This window comes from Bombina bombina, chromosome 7 (genome assembly GCF_027579735.1).
Source record: "Bombina bombina isolate aBomBom1 chromosome 7, aBomBom1.pri, whole genome shotgun sequence".
Taxonomy (NCBI): Eukaryota; Metazoa; Chordata; class Amphibia; order Anura; family Bombinatoridae; genus Bombina; species Bombina bombina.
The window spans coordinates 104,783,192-104,800,156 of record NC_069505.1 but is presented as its reverse complement, the minus strand read 5'-3'; the positions used below and the strand labels follow the sequence as shown (position 1 = coordinate 104,800,156).

General features: G+C 39.6%; 1 protein-coding gene and 1 pseudogene across 1 annotated transcript in view; both read right to left on the bottom strand.

Moving 5' to 3' along the window:
• The window catches only part of ACCS (1-aminocyclopropane-1-carboxylate synthase homolog (inactive)), a 162,631-nt gene that overhangs the window by 66,117 nt on the left and 79,549 nt on the right, over positions 1-16,965 (bottom strand). The gene's annotated exons all lie outside the window — the stretch shown is intronic.
• Positions 1,877-2,244, bottom strand: LOC128665947 (cAMP-regulated phosphoprotein 19-like; annotated as a pseudogene).

The following is a 16,965-nucleotide window of genomic DNA, read 5'->3' as shown; positions in this document are numbered from 1 at the left end:
TAAGAGAACTCAGCAAAATTTATAATCAAAGTAAATTGGAAAGTTGTTTAAAATTGCACGCTCTGTTTGAATTATGAATGTTTAATTTTGACTTTAAGGTCCCTTTAAAGTGAAGGTCAATTTACGAATATTGCCCCATGGCATTGCATAGACATTTAAATTCATGAAAAGTTTTAAATTTATATATATTGAAGAATTATTACCTATTTACCGCTGCGCCGATAAGCGCAGCTCTCCCGTTAGCCATTTTGTCAAATTTATTGACAGATGACGATTAGTAAAAGAACCAATCCTTATTTTCCCCAGGCCGTGACGTTTAAGCAAAGGGGCTGAACGCCATGGGGGGGGGGGGGGAGGAAACAAGGATTCGTTATTTTACAAATCGTCATCTGTCAATCTTTTTTTAGTACAGTTATCTTTATTAACAATATTCAGAAATGTTCAGAATACCCAGCATTTTGTAGTTCTTACACTAGCATTAGTCTTTTTAAATGTCAATACCAATTAATGACTGCTCTTGGACGCTAATAAGCACATTAATAATATGAACCCCAACAATTTAGCAGAGAGAAAAAAAAATCATCATTTGCTTTTCAGAATATGCTGTGTCTTTTTTAATATGTCCCATAACAGTAGTTGTTTTATGGTCACCTTATATGGCATCATTTTATTTTTTTTGTATTTATTTTTGAGGGGGACGCACACATTAAGCCTCTGCTACAGAACTGCACATACGTTCAACAGACCACATATTGAGGCAAGAAGTGCCTTGCAGGCCCACAGAGAATGGGATCAGTGACAAATACATGCAATTCTCAACACTGATATTCATGTCAATAGTCTGTCGCTATATCGTAATTACAGGAGGTATTGTAGGCAGCTAATGCATTAAAGCAATGACCATCTTTGTAACATGGGAACTACAGCAGCATAAACAGACAGTGCATTTCATGGCTTGATTAAAAATTAATCTGAAGATTTTGTACTTCAAAATAGTCACACCAATTCATGTTAAGATTACAAACGTAATATTTGTGAAATTGGGAAGGATTTTTGCATTTAAAGGCTGTAAAAATGTGCCACAGCTTTACACATAGATCTTGTAAACTGTAAAAATTGGTACACATCTGCAAAATGTTCTGCAAAACTATTGTATTTACAAAATGGCACAAAAGTGAATTCAACAATCTATGCACACTTCATCCACATCTTCAACATAAGGTTCTACACTACTACCCAACAAAATACCAGCTTCAACAAATGACTTTCATTAGATAATAGGTTAATGAAAGTATAGCAGTATGAGCAAATATTGATCAAGTCAAAAATATTTGTTAAAGCTGAGGAAGGTTTAAGGCCATTCAAGTAAAAAGGCAGGGTTGAGAAAAACCTTTTAGAACCCAGAATGATTGAACATATTTTGCTTTGTTTCAAAACAGAATGTGTGATCTTAAAGGACATTATATGTCTAAAAAAGGGGGGGAAATCTTAAATACAAAAATCATACTACAGTATGAAAGCTCGAAGAAAGATAATCAGACATTAAAATGGTAAAACCCACAGAAGTGTCCATGTTTAAATCAGTCCTACAAATAGGAAATAGGCAATATGTACAGGTTTTCATTTTTTTTTTTCAAGTACATTAATTTACATTGCTATACCAAAAACATGTCTTCTTAATCAGTGTATTGTTTTTATGTCAACTAACCTGATATTGTAGTTTCAATCTACACTCAAGAGAGCAGCTTGCTCAGTTACCTGCTAAGCTGACAGACTATAGTGTCAAAATGAAAGAGCTGAGGAAAGAAAAAACAATATATAAGTGTAAAGAAGAAATTATGGGAATGAGAAGTTTTCTTGCAGACTGGCCGACTGATCAGCCAGCCAATTTGCTAGCAACGAGAGGTTTTCTCTGAGGAAGATCTTGTGGAGTAGGAATATGGTCCCCAGTTACTTCAGTTTTGTCTGAAGTAGCAGTCGGAAGTTGCTTATACCATATTGTAGTCCCCAGAGTCAAAATATTTTTGTCCTTTGTGAGACGTTTTCTTCAGAAATCTGAACCTCCAGGCTTGGGTCCCAAGTGGGGATACCTTGCTTTTAATTTAACGTCTACTGATTTTTCTGGGCTAAACACTTTATCTTCCATTTCCTTCTGCTCCTTTGCAGTATTGGTCTCCTGGCTATCTACAGACATAGTTGAGGGATGCTGCGGCCTCAGAGCACCGTGTGCCCCTACACTTTCAAGGCTCCTCCTAGAAAGATGGCAACCACCATCTGTCAATCATTTTGACAATATGGCGGGCAGGAGAGCTGTGCTTATCGTCGCAGAGGTAAATAGGTAAAAAATCTTCAATATATATAAATTTAAAACTTTTCATGAATTAAACCCTTCTTAAAGGGATAGTAAACCCAAAAAATATTTTTAACTCAATCCAAACATCTTTATATAATAAGTACATTTGTAATTGGTACCTTTGTACAGTTTTGTTTACATTCCTTGTAATTTCAATTTAAAAATGAATACTGCTCCAAACCCATTTTCTGCTCATTATATGTGCCTATTACGATGTTCTACCTAGGTAGAAACATCATGGCCGCCCGCATGCACATTAAAACAAAGGTATTGGCAACGCATGCGCAGACTAGCCCCCCTGTCTCCAGCAGCGAATTAAGCAGTCTACTGACAGGAGGCAGTAGCGCAAGTTCTTGCAAGCACTCCAAGCAGGCACCGGCTAATCAGGGTACTAGAGGGTCATCTGGACAGATTTTGTAAACCGGATGTCAGAAAGGCATCAACTCAGGGAGTGAAAAATATAAATCTTTCCATGATTACTGCTTGAAGGGGCAGCGTCACAAAGAAAACAGAGGAGGAGACATTTTAGGAGAGCAGCGTTCATGCTACAATTCTTCCCTGCCTATGATAAAGTGCATCTGTGCTTTAGACATTGAATACAGCGGTGAGTATGAGAGCTCTGTTTATTTAAGCTGTCGGGCTCATCTCCTATCTCCCTCTTGCTGTGTTTGCTTTCATGTGGAATCGGAGCCCTCACAGTCACTAATCAAGCAAAGACAGCAAGAAGGAGAGGGGGAAGATGAGCCCGACCAGCGTAAAATAAACCTACTCACTGCTGTATTTATTGTCTGCTCTCCTTAGTGCAGGGCTGAAGTGGGACAGAAACAGCTGTGAAGGCTCACACAGCTCCCAGTCAACGTTAGTTCACTCTGCTCCAGACCACTTTCTTTTGGTAAACCTGCAGCCTGGCGTGTGGCTTATATATTGTTCCCTGTCTCCTCTCAGTTTCCTGTGTGAAGCTGCCCCTCCAAGCACAATGTTTTTTACTTTGCTGTGTGCTTTAACACTAAATCTAAATATTAAAATTAAAGGGCCCAGCGGCTTCACCATTGGATGGGGGCGGATGCTAGATTTACATGAGCCATGCCTCATTTTATGGGCAGTCGTTACTGCTCATTTCATGATAATTTAATCTTTAAAATTAAGACAAGTGAAAGCTTCATTTAAAAAAACAAAAGTTTTATTTGATTGCATTTATAGTAGTCTTTATATTAACATATTTTAATAGGTTCAAATGATAATACATTTCTAACCCTTTAATTTTTAAATGTCTATGCAATGACGTGGGGCAATATTAGTAACTTGACCTTCAATTTAAGTTTTTTTCAATTATCTTATGGTCAGGATTATGGACAGTAGTCCAGTTCTGTTAGCAATGCTATTTTAGGCTTCAGCTTACTAACACTTGGACATTCCCCTATAGCAGAGCTCGACAAACTCAAGAGCTAGTAAGTCCCTGGCTCCTAGAATTTTTTCCACTGGCTCCTAACTTTTTGGGTTATTCTCCATATATCTATAAACAAATACCACTGTCTGGCACCTAAAATAATGTCCAGTTCCTAAATATTCTTACTAGCGCCTAGATTTTAGAAAAGATTTGTCAACCACTGCCCTATAGTAATTGCTCATACAACCCAGAATGTGTGGTTCTCTAATTGATTTCAATCTGCCCATGCCCTGAGGATATTTTGTTGGAATACAGTTTTAATTTTTTTCCAACATTAGCATTTGCCATATATGTGGAAACTGTCTGTTTCTTTCATAAAAGAGAGAATGGCTGATGAAAACACATCAGTGTCCTAAAAGCTTGCAATTATATGCACTATTAGTTGTAAAGGTAAAAGCTTGCAATTATATCCATTATTCGTTGTAAAGGTAAAAGCTTGCAATTATATCCTCTATTAGTTGTAAAGGTAAAAGCTTGCAATTATATCCATTATTCGTTGTAAAGGTGAAAGCTTGTAATTATATTGACTATTAGTTGTAAAGGTGAAAGCTTGCAATTATATCCACTATTAGTTAGCCTTTTAAAGGTATAACATGTAAATTGCATGTTATATTATTACAAAAACATAAATGATGCTTACCAGATAATTTGCTTTCCTTCTGTATGGGAAGAGTCCACGGCTGCATTCCTTACTTGTGGTAAATACTGAACCTGGCCACCAGGAGGAGGCAAAGACACCCGGCAAAGGCTTAAATACCTACCCCATTTTCTCATAACCCCAGTCATTCTGCCGAGGAAACAAGGAACAGTAAAAGAAATATCAGGGTGAAAAAGATGCCAGAAGAATAAATTTAAATTTAGGGCCATTCATCGGAGAACACGGGCGGGAGCTGTGGACTCTTCCCATACAGAAGGAAAGGAAATTATCTGGTAAGCATAATTTATGTTTTCCTTCTTAATATGGGAAGAGTCCACAGCTGCATTCCTTACTTGTGGGAAACATATACCCAAGCTCTAAAGTACACGGAATGCTAACGGGAGGGAAAAACACAGCCTGCAAAACCTTTCTCCAGAAGGCTGCTTCAGCAGAAGCGAAAACATCAAACTGATAAAATTTGAAAAAAGTATGTAAGGAGGACCAGGTAGCCGCCATAGAGGCCTCATTTTTGAAGGCCCAAGAAGAAACCACTGCTCTCGTAGAATGAGCCGTAATCCTCAGAGGAGGCTTATGTCCCGCTGGCTCTATGCTAAACGGATGACACTCCTCAGCCAAAAAGATAAGGAATTCGAAGAGGCCCTTTGACCCCTACGCTTCTCGGGAAGGAGAACAAACAGAAAAAAAAGTTTGGCTAAATTCCTTCGTGGCCTGCAGATAGAACTTCAAGGCACAAACCACATCCAGAATTACGTTGTAAACATTCCTTCGACGAAGAAGGATTAGGACATAAGAAAGGAACCACAATCTCTTGATTGATGTTGCAAATTGACACAACCTTAGGAAAAAAACCTAACTTGGTTCGTAGAACAGACTTATCAGCATGGAATGTCAGATAAGGAGGGATGCATTGCAAGGCAGCAATCACAGATACTCTGCGCGCAGAAGCAATAGCCAGTAGAAAAGGAACCTTCCAAGACCACAATTTATGTGGAGCCCATTGCAAAATTTTAAGAACAAGATTTAAACTCCAAGGAGGAGCATTAGATCTAAAAACAGGTCTGATCCTAACAGAGCCTTAACAAATGATGGCACATCTGGAAGCTCAGTGAACAGGGCCGAAGTCTGTCCCTTCAGGGAACTTGCAGAAAAGCCCTTCTCCAGTTCATCCTAGAGAACAGAATAAGTAGGTCCTCCACACAATATGATAGATGCGACGAGCAACCAGCTTACGAGCTTGAATGAGAGTAAAAATAACTCTCTCAGAAAACCCTCTCTTGGCTAGGACTAAGCGTTCAATCTCCACGCAGTCAGCCTCAGAGAATCTAGACATTGATGAACAAAGAGACCTTGGTAAGAAGATCCCTGCGACAAGGTAACTTCCACGGAGGAGATGATGACATCCCCACTAGATTTGCGAACCATATCCTTCGCGGCCAAGGCAGAGCAATCAGTATCACTGACGCCTGCTTGATTCGAGCCTCTACACTAGGAAGTAGTGGTAATGTCCGGAAAAGATAAATTAGATTGAACCTAATGCATCTGTTAGCTCCGCCTGAGGATCCCTGTACCTCTACCCATATCTGGGTAGCTTGATATTGAGACGTCATAAGATCTTCCTCTTGCAAATCTTCGCAAACACTAGAGATGGAGAGACCATTCCTCTAGATGAAAGGATTGTCTGCTGAGGAAATCCGCATCCCAGTTGTCCACACCCGGAATGTGGATCACTGACTGTGAACAAATGTGGGTCTCCGCCCACTCCAGAATCTGAGATACTTCCCTCATAGCTAGGGAACTTCTCGTTCCCCCCAGATGGATGATGTAAGCCACCGAGGTTATATTGTCTGATTGGAATCTGATAAACTGGGACAAACCCAGAAGAGGCCAAACCTTCAGAGCATTGTATATTGCCCAAAGAGCCAAAATGAGATTGGGAGGGAGCTTTCCTCATGAGTCCATAGGCCCTGTGCCTTTCAGGCACCCCAAACAGCTCCCCATCCTGACAGACTCACAACCGTAGTCACAATAACCCATGATGGTCTTAAGACGGACGCCCCTCGGGACAAGTAATCCGGACAAAAACACCAAGACAGCGATTCTCTCGATCGGTTGTCCAGAGAAATCTGTTGAGACAGATCCGAATGATCGCCGTTCCACTGCTTCAGCATGCGCAGTTGCAACAGTCTGAGGTGAAACCTGGTAAAGGAAATGATGTCCATGCTGGACACCATGAGACCAATCACCTACATACAACGAGCCACAGATGACCTTAAGGAGGTCTGGAGGGCAAGACATGTTGAAGCTAGCTTGCAACGTCTCTGGTCTGTTAGAAATATTCTCATTCTATTATAGTACAATGAATTCTACCCTGGTATATTTAGCTTCCATCCATGGGATCGAAGAAGACAGAGGAGAGATTCCGAATGGTCCACTCTTCGAAAAAATTTCTTGGAGCCATAGCTAGACCAAACAGAAGTGCAATAAACTGGAAGTGCTGGTCCAGGAACACAAACCTTAGGAACTGGAAGTGATCCTTGAGGATTGGTACATGAAGGGAGCATCCTTCAGATCTATTGTGGTCATGAACTGCCCTTCTCTAATGAACGAGGGAAGAATGGACCGCATTGTCTCCATCTTGAACGAGGGGACATTTAAAAACGTGTTTAAGCACTTTAGGTCCAGAATCATACGGAACGTTTCCTCTTTCTTTGGGACCACGAAAAGGTTTGAATAATATACCAAACCTCTCACTGCGATAGGCACCGGGACAATAACTCCTAAAAGGACAGATCCCGTATGCACACCAGAAAGGCTTCCCTTCTTTCTGGTCAGGAGAGGAGGAATCTGCCACTGGGTGGCTGAGACTTAAACCTATCTTGTAACCCTGAGCTATCACCTCCAGAACCCATGGATCCTGCACTTCCCTGAACCAAGCGACTGAAAAGAGCGACAGTTTGCCCCCAGAAGAGGACAGGGGGCCACCCATTCATGCCGACTTAGACTCGGCGGGCTTCTTGCTCTGCTTGGATTTATTCCAGGACTGAGCCGGCTTCCAAGAGCTATTATTTTTCTCTGGCTTAGCGGAGGACTGCTAATATGGGCTTTATCAGAATGAAAATTGTCCCTTAGACTAGTTCATATTCTCTTGCTGTATGAGGGCACCCTTGCCCCCTGTGACCGTGGAGATAATTGAGTCCAGGCCTGGACCAAACAAAATCATTCCCTTAAAGGGGAGGGAAAGAAGTCTAGACTTAGAAGTCATACTTGCAGACCATGACTTCAGCCAGAGCCCGATGGGCATGAACAGAAAAAGCTGAAGCCATAGAATTCAGGCGAATAATCTGCTTATTAGCATCACAGATAAAAGAATTAGCAACCCTCAAGGGCTTAATTCTTTCCTGAATAACGTCGAGGGGACCTTCCCCCTCGATCAAATCCCGTAAGGAGTCGCACCAGTATGTAGCTTCTCCAGCAACTGTGGCAACAGCCGCCGCCGGTTGAAACAAATATCCCGTATGCTGAAACATATTTCTTCAAGAGGAGTTAGGTAAGGGAACCAAAAGGTTTAGGGTTTATTTAGCACTCATCCCTAAAAATGTAGAAGTTAAAAAATTGAATTTTTAATAATAACCAATTTAAAAACAAGGAAATTCCTTGATAATGTACCCACACTAAAACTGTTCACCTAGCCCCCCTGTTTCCTGGCCGATAGCAGCTCCCTCGGCTTCAGGTGTCAGGGACTAGGGACAGTATTAAAACCAATAGTAAGTGCACAACAAAGTGCTTACTGTAAGCACAAACGCGTTTCGGCTGTGTTAATCAGCCTTTCTCAATGTGAACAAGTAAGCCGAGGCCCGGGTGCCACCCCTTTATATAGTGCTTGTAAAAAAGTTCACAGCCAATCCCTATCTCGCATTCACGTCCGCCCATTCAGTAACCAATCCAGAGCGGTATGTAGTAGGCGCGATTGCCATTTGCGGCGTGATTGGATCCAACAATTTTAGACGTACCAATCTTGAGTCAGCAGTGCTACAAGGGGGACCGGCCAGTCTATTAAGTATCGATCCTTTGTAAATACTCATCATTGGATGTAATCAATGTCGTAAATCCCTTTTTGCGATCAGTTACTGCTTTATCTATAGATCGTTATGTTAGTATATTATGTCCATATGTATGATTATTATGTACACATACATAGTCGCTATCTACCGGCTTAGGTGCTGCATGGCTAGATCAAAATCATGGTATTAAACCGATGTGGCAACCCCTGTGTTATGTCAGTATATCATGTCCCTATCAAGGATTGATCTGTACACATACATGGTCGTTATCCAGCGGCTTCGGTGCTGCATGGTTAGATCCGGTCCATGTTATGGAACCTGTGTGGCAACCCCTATGTTAGCTATTATGTGTTATCCTTCTATAGATATTTATTCATTCCTTAACGTATGGTCATTAAGAACATTATTCTCACTATGTTAGTTTAATACAGTATCCTTTCTGTTCAGCACGCTGTATAATACCTTGAAGTTCACCTTTATTCTGTACTGTGTGAGCTGTCAAAGTAGAGATTACTATTATCCTATTTCCCAAACATATTTCCTACCTCTCATTGTACCCCTTAGTTTGTTCCGAATTACCTGAGCATATACAGATTTATAATAAAACATACGTTTTTTATTTATTATCACATTGAAGCCCAATATACCTGGTTCGGAGTACGGGGTTTTACTTGGTTATACCTATGGATCATTTTCTAAACTTACTATACATATTCTCCTATTCAAGTGTGGCTCATTTTATTGCATTAGTATGAAAATACATATACAATATAAAAGAAGCTCATTATGTGTAGTAAATGGTATAATCATATTTTTGAGGGTAGTGATGTGAATCAGAGTCATTAGGAGTTGGATTCCAATTGGAACATTATAAGGGAGATGGTAATATGAACTTATTAAAAAATAGCACTACGGGCGGCACTTTAAAAATGTGTTATCCAGTGTTATTAATTTGAAGACAATTATTGATAAATACCTTTGTATGGTTTTGACTTACAGTATCATCAAATATACTTGTCTGTTATAATAGCTCCTGGATACATGCAACATTAAAGGTTGCTAGATAACACAAAAAGATGAATTTTAATCAGAGACTACCTATTTCTGATTCTTCTACCAGTATCACAGGAATACCCAATAATTGTTTGCTTCATTCATCCCATGTGGCATAACTGAGTTTAATTTGAATATCCAACCTGTTTCTTTTTGTAACAAAGCATTTTCGGTGTTGCCACCTCTGATGCCAGGTTTAACCCTTTCAATGCCCCAGCATTTAAAGGATGTAGTTTTGCCTGCATGATGTGACAGAAAATGTCTAGCTACACTAGTTAATTTTTTGCCTTCTTTTAGGTCCTTTTGGGCATTGCGTATGTTACATAAATGTTCTGTTATTCTTGTGCTCAATTTACGTGTCGTCATGCCTGTGTATATTAAATTACACGAGCATGAAAGGCAGTAGATGACATTATCACTCTGGCAGTTAATGTGTGTTTTGATTTTCCATTTTTTTGAAAATCTGTCAGTTATAAATTCCTTTTTGCTCATAAATTGGCATGTTTTACAATGACCACATGGTGTGGAGCCTTGATAAATTGGTTTTTTATTCCTGTTTCTATCAAAGTGACTTTGAGATAAGCTGTCCTTGATATTTCTGGCACGTCTGAAGGTGAAAGAAGGCTTTTCAGGTAGTAATCCCTTTAACCTTTCATCACTTCGCAAGACGTGCCAGTGTCTTTTCACTATTGAGCTTACAAGTTCACTTTGATTGTTATACGTAGAAATGAATCTTAGGTTATTTGTCTCTTGTACACATTTTTTGTTTTTGGGTATGAGAAGATCAGACCTATTTATGTTTAGGGCTTTCTGGTACGCCCTGGCTAGCAATTTTTTGGAGTAACCCCTTTGAAGGAGTCTGTCACGTAATTCTAATGCTGCCTTTTTGAAAGAATCTATATCTGTACAGTTTCTTCTAGTTCTCAGATATTCACCGTATGGGAGGCTGTTAATTGTGGAAGGATGATGATTACTCTGTGCATGTAGGATATTGTTAGTTGCAGTGGTTTTCCTAAATGTTTCAGTGACCAATCCATTATTGCTTTTGGAAATTAACAGATCTAGAAATTCAACTTTATTGAAGCTCGTATTGTATGTTAGATATAATCCAAATGGATTGGTATTAAGTAATTTAATAAATTCTTCCCAGATTTCTCAAGATTGGTACGTCTAAAATTGTTGGATCCAATCACGCCGCAAATGGCAATCGCGCCTACTACATACCGCTCTGGATTGGTTACTGAATGGGCGGACGTGAATGCGAGATAGGGATTGGCTGTGAACTTTTTTACAAGCACTATATAAAGGGGTGGCACCCGGGCCTCGGCTTACTTGTTCACATTGAGAAAGGCTGATTAACACAGCCGAAACGCGTTTGTGCTTACAGTAAGCACTTTGTTGTGCACTTACTATTGGTTTTAATACTGTCCCTAGTCCCTGACACCTGAAGCCGAGGGAGCTGCTATCGGCCAGGAAACAGGGGGGCTAGGTGAACAGTTTTAGTGTGGGTACATTATCAAGGAATTTCCTTGTTTTTAAATTGGTTATTATTAAAAATTCAATTTTTTAACTTCTACATTTTTAGGGATGAGTGCTAAATAAACCCTAAACCTTTTGGTTCCCTTACCTAACTCCTCTTGCATATATATATTTAGGGTCAGCACCGGATAACTTATCTACCTATCCCTAATCCTACTATTTCTAGTGCCAGTTTCATAACGAAGAGCTATCTTCAAGCTGGATAGAAGTACGTTTAGCAAGGGTGAAGTTAGCGCCACCCCTTTTAGGGACGGAAACTCACAACTCCATTGAGAGTCCAGGACCGGGAACAATTTGTTAAAGGGAGAAGAGGGGAAAAAGGAATCCAATCCTGTTTCATTTATTCTTAATAATGTTTGCCATCTAACAGGAAGGGAAGTCCTCAAACTCTATCCAATTTAGGAATCAAAGGATCATCAGGCAATTTGGCCTCTGGAACCTCTGAATTCCCCAAACATCCTTTAGAAAAAAGTGCAAATTCCGGAGGTTTCAGAGGCAGCAGACTCCGACCCAGAATGTTCATACTTTGAAGTCTCAGAAAGAACTTAATCCTCGATAACCCTATCAGTTAAATCCAATAAATTATCTGATGTACTCTGGGAAGGAGAGCAATATGTAACCTTTCGCTTGGGCTTAGCAGGGCGAGGTAAAGCATTAAAGGCCGCAGACACCGCCGTCTGAACTGCGCAGTAACGTCTGGTGAAAAAAAGGCCCCCTCCAGATGGAGGATAAGCAATGCTATGGGAAACTGCATGGGTAGAGGGATAAGAATGTAGGGTACGCACCTCACTGGACGAGGTGGACTGCTCTGTGGTATCAAACATGTTTGATATTATCACATTATCAAGGCATATGGAACATAATTGAGAGAACGGATCTAAGGCCTCCTCACAATATAAACAGGAATTACTCTTTAGGAAAAGAGGGAGTACCCTCTAAAGTAACAGAATCCTCCATCGCTAGTGCAATAACCGGAGAACAATAGAAATAAAACAATCTTATTTTATTCAAAAAATGGCACCTTATACCCCAATGCCTGGGGCACTTACCACCTCCTATGACCCAGACAGTACAGAGATCTATGACACCTCTCTGATAGACACCCAGAAAGAGGGAATGAATCACATGGTGAACAATGCAGGACCATCCCTGCTGAGAGAAAAAGCGTGCCAAGCTTGTAAGCTGCACAGATCTCAAAGTGAAAGTAAAACCAGTATATTCCATAGCAGCCTATGAGCCCATAGCATCTCACACATAAAAGCAGCATACAATCAAATAAACATAGAAGATTATTCCCCACAGTTCAATAATCCCCCTCAGGAGATATTAACCCTTGATTCTATACAGATAAAAGGAGTCACACTGTGACCCTGTCTTCTTGCATTATCATACATGTATAAAAAATGAAACAATCTTACCAGAATCTATGCCGTGGAACAGTAACACAGTCCTTCAAGTTTGACAGATAGTAGCGTTGCTTCTGACATGGACTTGAGTGAAGAAAGCAGGCAGCGAACTTTGTCAACGCGGATTGCTTATGGAGCTGTTAATTTGAGTCTGGATGGTTTCACAGAAAGACTCTCCCTGCATCTTCGGACTCTAACTTTCATCCATGCTCTCACTGAGAGGCTGACAGGACTACTTAAAACTCCAGTCCCATTCTGAAGAGTACTACCCTCCATAAAAGACTACTTCAAAATCTTCTAACACTTCTCTGCCAACCTCCTGTGTCGAAAGGCAAAGAATGACTGGGGGTATGAGGAAGTGGGGGAGGTATTTAAGCCTTTGGCTAGGGGGTGTCTTTGCCTCCTCCTGGTGGCCAGGTTCAGTATTTCCCACAAGTAAGGAATGCTGCTGTGGACTCTTCCCATATTAAGAAGGAAAGGATTCTTACTTTCTTTTCATAAATGAAAAAGCCATGTATTCTCTGCCAAAGCTATGCTGTGTTGCAATAATCTGACAGATGTGCTCCTACATCTAATTACTGGAGCTAGATGCCAGCAGATTATTAACTGTAATATTGGTTGTTTTTTTGGTATCTTTCTGGCCTGTTCTACACTTTACGTTTGTAGTTACCATCTTGGGAAGGGTAACAATTTTGCTGAATTAAATCCTTATTCCAAACATTACCAATTAGATATGGAATACTATCATGGAATTCTGGGGTAGAAAAATCCAAAACAGCTAGTGGACTCTCGCCACCTATATGAAAGAAATATGCATATAATCATATAATCAAATTTCTTGTTACTAGGGGTGCACCAATATATCGGCCACCAAAACGTATTGGCAGAAAATGGGGTTATCGGCGTGTTGCAGATAGGAAAAACACTGCCGAAAATAACCGAAAATTTAAAACCCTACCTCGCGCCCAGCACTATCCCATAGACCACGTCTCCACTGCCAGCCCTCAAGCGTGAGCGGATATTTTGGCTATTACGCCGCTGTGAACTCCCGCCGTGAACTCCACCCACCTTCCCCTGAAAGTTAAAAAGGACATTAACTGCCGTGCTCGCCGTCCACTGTCCTCCTGGTCCATACTGCTTTCTTTTTTTGCAGGTAATACTCAGTGGTCTGTAGTCTGCCTGGGGAAATTAAAAGCACCACAGTGGCGGAAAAACGAGGATTGTAACAATCGTGGCTGCGACCAGGTCCTGGAGGTCTGCCACTCTGGAGGGGCCCGCTGCTGCTTCTGGCCTCCTGCAATTAGTGTGTATTTGTGCAGGACCAGGTAGCTGCTCTGCTTCATAGAGGCCCACAGTGGCAATCTATATTCGGTACTGGCCATGCCCCATCCTGTAAAGCTAAATAGTAATACTTTATTTTGGTGCACAGCTTAAAGTGCCATAAAACATGTTGAGATCTGTGCATATCATAAAAGGGCTAATTAATTAAAAATAGTTTGCATAAAAAATAAGTTTAAAAATTGCTGGCAAGTATTTCAAAATAATTTTTAAAAATAAGCAAAATGAATTACATAGCTAAGCTGCCTGTGGCAGACAACTCCACCCCCCTTATCAGTGTTTAGACACAGGCATTGTATTTCAAAGAGTTCTCAGCTTCTAGGCATGCTCCAGCAGATAATCCCTATGCACTTTTGCATTCTACCAAAACAACAATAGATATAGATACAGCTATAGAAGGAAATGTGTGGGGGGAGTTAGAGCTTTACAATTCAGAAACTAAAAAGAAAGGGTTAATGGCGAGGCACTGCAGTATAAATTTGCAGGTAAAGTAATTAGATTACATATTATTATATTTTGTCTCTATCCCAACTTGTTTTATGTCCCTTTAACCCAGTAAAAAGCTTTTACCTCGCATGGGCTAAGTTTGTTTTTAAGAGCTGTAAGTGCCTCCGGATTAACATAACAGCGGCACAATACTCTTCTTCTCATTTAAATTTTAATGCACAAAATAAAGTTTTAAGAGGGCAAAACTTCTAATTGACAATGGTTTTATGGATTTTTTTTTTCAATCTGAGACTATTACAGGTGTTTGTGGTATTATTGCATCAGATTTTTATTATTTGTTTTTACCAATATTCACGTAGTTTGAACATTTATACAATTAGAGAATTGGTTAAAAAAAATAATAAAAATCTGATGCAATAATACCACAAAAACCTGTAATGGCCTCAGATTGAAAACAAATAATCCATAAAACCATATAAAGAGCTCATCTATCAGAATGTATTATACAGCGTTGATTTAATTACATGGGCATAGAAGGTGAGTGTGAGTACCAAAGAGGAGGTTTGCTTAGTTGTGAGCAATAGTGATAGGAAAGTGAGTGCAAACACAAGTTAAACATAAAAATAAAAAATGCATTGATGATGTAATAAAAAGCACATCAGGTACAATAGCCTCACTGCACAAGCCATGGCGAGAAGAACCGTGCTGTCAGTTGCCTCTGATTCAACAGCGGCACAGAGTAATATAAACAGGAGGCACTGACCGCTCTTAAAAACAAACTTAGCCCATATGAGGAAAAAGCTTTTAACTGGTTTAAATTCACGACAATTAAAAAGTCTAATATAATACAATTATACCATATACAATTTTCGGTTTCTTGTCAGGTACTCTCTTAATTTTCGGTTTCGGTCCAGAATTTTCATTTCGGTGCATCACTACTGCCCTTATTCACTTAATTTCATGTATTATGAATATTAGGAGTAACTTGCTACTGAGCAAGACAAGAGAGCCAGGTAGGTGTGGCATACTATCAGGGGATTCTGGGATACACACACATATCCTTAGTCACTTATAATGATGTAATATGAGCATTAAGGATTAAACACATTCATTTGGTTGGTTGTATTTCAAAGTTTTAAAATTTTGTTCTTTTGACCAAGATACCCAAGATGCTCTGGGAAAATAAAACAAGTGGAATTCTTTGGAATTCTATCACTTTGGCAAGAAAGCTAACTAAAATAAAAGATTACGTATTATAATTTTGTATATATTTTTGTTATAGGAGAATAGCTCCATCTTGCATTAGAGAATATTTTTGGGTCATAAGAAAATTATGTTTTGTTTTGTAAATTGTGTTTTTTTTTCTTTTTACTATCAAAGAAACTCATCTCAAAATAGACAGGGGCCAACCAACATTTACTTATTGATATGTCCATAAAAAGGTATCACACAATACACTGAGGACGACAGGGAAGACAAAGGAAGGCCAGTGTAAAGGGGAGTTTTCCTGGCAGACACAATGGCAGAATTACACCAAAACAAAGGGCCAGATTACAAGTGGAGTGGTATTTAACGCTTCTGCTTGATCGTTAACTCCGCTAAAAGCTTTTTGCGCGCGTCGGGTAGCACTCGTATTACAAGTTGAAAGTAAACTGTTTTCACTAGCTCGCGTGCTAACCCGATGCATGTAAAAAGCTGAACTTAGAATATCGGGCACGCAATAATTTATTCCCCCATATAAGTCAATGGAGCAAAAAAAGTGGGAAATAACACCCTACTAAAGCACAAACACTCATGTGCGCTAACCCAACATGAAAATACGAATATTTCACATTCCAATGTTCTTCACATAGCAGAATCAGTTCTATTTATTCATAAATACATATTTCTACATATATATGATTTTTTTTGCACAAATATATATTTATACATATATATATATATATATATATTTATATACAATTATCATTTATTTGTATAGCGCTGCCAAATTCCGCTTGTTTTTGTATTTTGCACACATGCCCAGTAGCTATCATTTTGCACATGCTGCAGACTGATTGGTTTATTGTTTATGGGAGGGCTGAACAGGCCTTTATATGTTTGTTTTCAACAGGGTTTGCTTGTAAGAAAAAGGTTTTTTACCTGGAAACGTCACTTTATTAAATATATTTTTTTCACTGATGACTGAAGCCTGGTGAGTGCTTTATGTACATATTTTGTTGGAAATTTTGATAGCACCCACGGAAGACCTATAGGTGAGAGTGCAACTACATTGCTTCCTTTATATATACAGTGGATATAAAAAGTCTACACACCCCTGTGTGTCAGGTTTCTGTGATGTAAATAAATTCGACAAAGATAAATCATTTCAGAACTTTTTCCACCTTTAATGTGAGCTATAAACTGTACAATTCAATTGAAAAACAAACAAATCTTTTAGGTGGAGGGAAGTAAAAATAAAAAAATAATATGGTTGCATAAGTGTGCACACCCTTAAACTATACATCTTGACTTGGCAAGATTTACCCACTCTTCTTTGCAAAAACACTCCAAATCTGTCAGATTGCGAGGGCATCTCCTGTGCACAGCCCTCTTCAGATCACCCCACAGATTTTCAATTGGATTCAGGTCTGGGCTCTGGCTGGGCCATTCCAAAACTTTAA